This window comes from Rhagoletis zephyria, unplaced genomic scaffold (assembly GCF_001687245.7).
Source record: "Rhagoletis zephyria isolate East Lansing unplaced genomic scaffold, Rhagoletis_zephyria_1.1 Rzeph_scaffold_00080, whole genome shotgun sequence".
Lineage (NCBI taxonomy): Eukaryota > Metazoa > Arthropoda > Insecta > Diptera > Tephritidae > Rhagoletis > Rhagoletis zephyria.
In genome coordinates this window covers 264,154-270,549 of record NW_016157164.1, presented here as the reverse complement: position 1 = coordinate 270,549, position 6,396 = coordinate 264,154, and the positions used below count along the sequence as shown (strand labels likewise).

Below are 6,396 nucleotides of genomic sequence, written 5' to 3'. Positions count from 1 at the left end.
TTCGTTAAGCGACCGGAACTCAAACATAGCAAGCAGCGAAGTGGCGAATCGATGACGGCTATTAACACGTAACCGCAACACAAATGCATAAATCAGTGTTTTGACAACATCGTTTTGTCAGTATCGTTTGAACGACTATCGTTTCAAAGTTACGTGATTCATGCCCAGTTGCAACAAATGAGTCCATACATATTTATGTACATACATAGGTACAAAGCCGTATGCATGTGCGGAGTTTAAATAATCGGAAGTAATAATCAATTGAAGCGAATTTCCTCTTACTATGCATATGCCTAAATGTATGCAACCATTTGGCAAGCAAACACAGGGTGCTTCTAATGAAAATAAAAATTTTATGCTGAAATACACATGGTAAGCCCTTCGAAATTTTGTGCTGGGATATGCGTTACAGCTTCGCAAATTTTACCCCTACCGAAACCAAAGATGTATACACATCAAAAATGTATTATAACGTTCCTTAGACCTGGGTGTTTTCATAACCACATATCTTTTAAGGGTTAAGTGTCGCTAAATTTAGTTAACACGTATTTACACGTGCTTATCTTGATACCATCAATGTATTTTTTTCTATATTGGCCGCCCCTAATATTTGGCCACCGTAGGTACGGGCCTATTGGGCCTCAGGAAAAATCCGTCGCTGGGGATATTTGCAAAAATTGTAAGCGTCTTTGCAAAACTTAATATAATGACTTAAAAATAGGATTTTTTGAAGAATAAGCTCCAAAATTTGAGTAAGCGAATAATAAAAAATTTAAATAAAGGGATATATGAGAAAATTCTACTGTAGCTGTGGGTGCTGAAAACTCGTAGGCCTTCCACGGTTGATCAACCTCACTAAATAACTGTTTGGCTGACTTCCAAAACGTCAATTGCATTGCATACGTACAAAGTTTAATGTTCCATAACGCCGAACTACAATTGGTTGACAATGTATACTTTTCCAAAACGCATCCGAAAATTTATCGAAACGCATCGCTAGAGTAATCAGCACATCAGAGACAAAGTTGATGCTTCGTTTGTTTTTAGTTACCGTTGGTATTTTAAAAATGCAAATTTTTGAAATGGTGATCATGGTTTTATTAAATATTCAAAATATGCAATGTATATGGTTGCAATATTTCGCAACTCTGCATATGCAAACAGTTTTAATACCGCAGTAGAACAGTATCCAAACATTGTGTATTGGTGCGTTTTGGAAGTCAGCCTTTTTTAGCGATATGCTTAACAGCTCTACAATGTTCACTAGCTCTGTGTTGGCTGTGTAGCCTTCTGTTTAGTAACTCAGTAGCATGATGATGGGTAGATGGGTCGAAAATTCGCTACAGAAACTCCCAAGCACCCATGAAAGTAAGCCCATCAGGCCTTGCCAAAAGTAGTGCTATAACTGAAGCAGCACTAGCGATAACCGGCCTCATTATGTAAGTTAAGGTATGATATCACCACCTACATTACAAAGGCATTTCCTTGCATATAACCTGCCGCAGAAATAGGCAATACCAGGGCAACAGAAAACTAAAGCGTCAATAGTCAGTTGATGCAGCTTACCAACAATCCAACTACANTGGAGGGAACATTAAGGTCAACTTCGCCCAGAAGAAGCGGACTTGAAATTGAGCCTGTTAGTAATTTAACTATAAAAATTTTACCAAGAAATTGTCTGCGGCTGGAAAGTGTAGGAAGATTAATAAGTTTTAATCGGCTCGTATAAGGTGGAAGGTTATATTGAGACTACCAACGGAAATTTCTTAAAGCAAAAAGTAGGAATTGTTTTTGAATTGATTCTATCTTGTCTGAGTAAATTTGATACCTTGGATTCCAAACCACCGAATCATATTCCAGAATTGGCCTAACTAATGTTGTAAACAGGGTTTTAGTGATGTAAGGGTCACAAAATTCTTTTGACCATCGTTTCACAAATGCAAGTACCCGTTAGACTTGTTGACTGCCACATTAATATGAAGATTAAAATTAAGCTTAGGTACCATTGTGATACCAAGGTCCACAAATGAACAGCTCTTCGCGAGAAGCACATTACTTTACATTTCTTAAGATTTAGAGGCTTAAGATTAACTTGACACCAGTAGCATGGCTTACTTAAGTCTGATTGTAGCAAAGACCTTTCTTTAATTGAAACGTACGATTTATAAAGCTTTACATCATCTGCATACATTAAAATTTTGGAAAATTGTTTATCTGTAGAAATATCGTTTATAAAAAGCAGGAACAGAACCGGGCCTAGGTGGCTACCTTGAGGGACTCCTGAAGTAACATCAATGACGTGAGAGATAGTATTTTTAAACATTACCCTTTGTGATCTATCATAGAGGTATGAACAGATCCAACGTAGAAAATTAGGTGGAAGACCGAGAAGATCAAGTTTATAGATGGCACACTTTGTCAAATGCTTTACTGAAGTCAGTATATATAACATCAACAGTTTTTCTTTCACTAAATGCTTTTGAGATATAGGATGCTAATTCAAGGAAATTTGTAGAAGTTGATTTGCCCTTGCCAAATCCATGTTGACTATGTGAAATGCTAGAAGAGATAGAATGCGTAAACTGATTTGTTATAACTGCTTCAAATAATTTAGGAATTGCAGAAAGCATAGCTATTCCCCGGTAGTTCTCCACTGAAGATCTGCTACCGCTTTTATGTAACGATTCCTTCCATATAGTTGGAAAAACGCCCTCTTTAAGAGACAAGTTCAATAACGCTGTTAACGGCTAATAGAGATAATCAGCACAATTTATAAGAATACAATTAGGTATCTTGTCAGGACCATAACCGAAGGACTGCTTTAAGAATTTCAGATAATCTACTACATCATCGGAGATATTACTTGGATATTTATTGAGTTCATTGGACATAGTTTAAAAGGATAGTCAATGTTAGCATGTGAGTTAATGGAATAATTAGATTTAAAAAACTGAGCGAACATGTTAGAAATTGACTAGACATCTTCGGGCAAAACTAGTGGATCACGCTTATTTACAACGGACTTAGATGCATCATCAATATAAACAAGATCTAATACTTTACCAAACTTATTGTGAAGTACATTAACCTGAGTTAGGCAGAGTTCAGCCATCTCCTCTAAAAATACATTGATGCACGCACTAGACGCGAAAGGTACGATATCATTGTCAATGATGTTCCATGATATGCTTGGTAAATTAAAATCACCCAACACAATCATTGAATCAGAGGGTATAGTTAGTAAATTAACTGATTTCAGTAAAGAGATGAGTCGTGAATACACCAATGTGTCAGATCGGGGAGGGATATAGCATAGAGCTAAGTAAATAGACCCTTTTCCAGCCTGTACACGAATGCATTTGAGTTCTACTGAATCAATGTGTGGAAGACTAACTTCTTCAGATGGTATTGAAGAGTCTACAGCGAAGAGTACGCCACCGCCGATTCTGTCCTCCCTATCTTGTCTATAGATATGATAATTATTTGGAAGAATCTCTGAATTGAAAATGTGAGGTTTCAGCCAAGTTTCAGTAAAAGAAAGAATATTATAATTACATTCAAGGCCTTTAAAGTATAAGTTCGTTAATTTAGTATTTAAGCCTCTTACATTTTGGTAATAAATACTTAAAGCAGATTTAATAATTAGTTTTTTGATTCAGTGTTATGACGGGGAATATTAGCTAAGTTATTTCCTTTTTTGGGCCTATATTCGAATTCACGAACGAAAGCTCCGGGGGGCCAAAATAACTACTAAGCAGCGCATTAAAATTATCTAAATTTACGTCAATTTTAAATGAAACAATATTTCTTTCGTATTTAAAATTAAAACATATCCACATTTTGAAAATCGGTGCAATAGTTTTCGATATATAAACTTTTAAAAATAATGAAAGTTCCACCTTTACCCCCCTCTAGCTCCGTCTCTATTAATTTGCACCAAAAATGGTTTACACCAGTGGTCGGCAGGCTCACTGAGTGCTCTCTGAGCAAATGTGTGTTTCACACGTATACGAAGAGTGGCAGCTGAGCAGTGTAATTAACGCACACAGTCCCACTTATTTAATCGTTTGAATGTGTTAGTATGCCGTTCTCTCCCTGCAAAAAATGGGACTAATCCGGGATGACTCCGGGAGCAATCGCAAAGGAACATGCGACTAATACCATTTTTGATCTCTTTATATAGAATGAACTGTTCGCTTTTGTTCGAGCATGTCCTATGAAGAGACTAATTGTTCACCTTTATACCCGAAAGGGTATAAAAAGCGACTAAGTGCGTACATATCATTAAATCGTTAATAGTACCCGTTAGAGATGAGTTGGGGACTAATTGATCTCCAATTATTCCCCATAAGGGATGAGTCGAGACTAATTGACCTCCATTAGTACCCGTATGAGACTAGTTGCGACTAATTAATGCCCAATTGTACCCGATTGAGAGTAATCTCGGAATACTCTCTTTAGAGATTAGTCGCACAATTTTTTGCAGGGCTGGTTTACACCATTAAAATCAGTAAAAAGGGGCGGCAACGCCCACCTTTTTTTCCTCAACGGTCGCTATACTGCACTTCTTCCCAAAAAAGTAGTTCGGCGTCCATTTGGTTTTCTTTAATATTTAACGCTTTGAAGTTCTTAACACGTTAGGTAAATAAATATTTATTTTGTTCACAAATAACGAAATGACATTTACTAGCCAAAATTTCTATAACAATTCTCCGGGAATCTATTACAACCTGTGAAAAATTACGATATGTCAGTGGACGTGTGTCATAATTCCAATATTGCCATGCATAAGATCAGTCACGTAAAATATTTTCATACGATTGCCGACTAGATCACGGAACACATAATTCGAGCCCAGGTATAAGTTATTCATCATGCTAGTGCTGGTGTATGGCGCAGAGGCGTACTAAAAGTATTCGAGAGAAAGATTTTTCGGAAGATTTAGGGGTCTTTACGCGTTCGAACGATGAGCTGTATGAGCTTTACAATGACATGAACATAGTGCAGCGAATTAAAATACAGCGGCTCCGCTGGCTTGGCCATATCGTTCGAATGGACACCGACGCTCCAGCTCGGAAAGCATTCAACTCGGAACTCGCTGGTGGTAGCAGAGGAAGAGGGAGGCCCCCACTGCGATGCAAAGACCAAATGGAGAAAGGCCTGGCTTCACTTGGCATTTCCAATTTGCGTCAGTTGGCACAGAAGAGAAACGATTGGCGTACTTTGTTGAACTTGGCCAAAATCGCTTAGGTGGCACGAAAGTGGGGATATTCATCTTAAAAATTGCCTTCTAGGTCTGTAGAAGAAACCATTTTACTGCTTTGGCCGTTTCTCCGGCTTCTGGCGTGCTTAATTTCGTAAATTTGTAAAAAAAAAAAAGAGCGAAATACACCACACAAGCGGCTTGTCAAACATTCTTCAAACCTACTTTTCCCATTTCGCCATACACCATGCAAACATGACTCGTTCAAGCAAAGAATTTTAGTTTTCTTCCAGTTCGCAATGCTAAATATTATGGTTTTCTTTCATTTTCCTCTCTTACGTCCTTACTCGGTGAAAATTTCGTTGCGAATGAGGCGATTTTGCTATACACAACGCAAGCGGTTTGATCAAACATCAACATGGCGGCCAGAAAATCAAAAAATTTTGATTTTTGCTCAAATTTCCCTCAAGCGGTTTGTCAAACCTTCAAACACCCCCATACACAGCACAAATGGCTTGAAGCAAAGGGAAATTTCGCTTGGTTTGTCAAACCGCTTGTGTGGTGTATTTCGCTCTTAAGCTTGTCAACCAAGCTTTGCTTGCTATGCAGTGGGTGGTAAGGCAGGCAATGCTTATGTGCTGCATGCCCAGCCTGCTGTTGCTAAGGTAAGTGCAAGCAGCGATCACCCTTTGTTGTGATAATAAAACGAGCTCACGCATATGACGTTGCTATGCTGATTATAATATCTGGTTTGTTAGGCAAAGGCAGGTAGTGAGTTGTGGGTTGCTGTTGGGCTGCGTACCCAACTCGTGCAATTGTTGTTGCTATGCTGTGATATCACGCATTTAGGCAAGTTATGTTTCTAATGTAGTTGGATTGTTGGTAAGCTGCATCAACTGACTATTGACGCTTTAGTTTTCTGTTGCCCTGGTATTGCCTATTTCTGCGGCAGGTTATATGCAAGGAAATGCCTTTGTAATGTAGGTGGTGATATCATACCTTAACTCCTCCCCTTCTTAAGTTCGGAGCGTCCCTGATACGACGAAATTATAAATACATACAGCTTAATCTAAAACTTATAACTATTTCTTAATTGATTTTTTGCAAGTAAATAAGTTTACTAATGACTTTTGTGGAAATGAAGATTACGGTATTTTAAATCTTTTGGTTTGACATTTTGAGCAATATTAAGC

General features: G+C 38.0%; 1 protein-coding gene across 1 annotated transcript in view; it reads right to left on the bottom strand.

Annotated features, from left to right (window-relative positions):
* wwk (anoctamin 8 white walker) overlaps positions 1-6,396 on the bottom strand; it is a 499,833-nt gene that overhangs the window by 270,015 nt on the left and 223,422 nt on the right. The window lies entirely within an intron of this gene.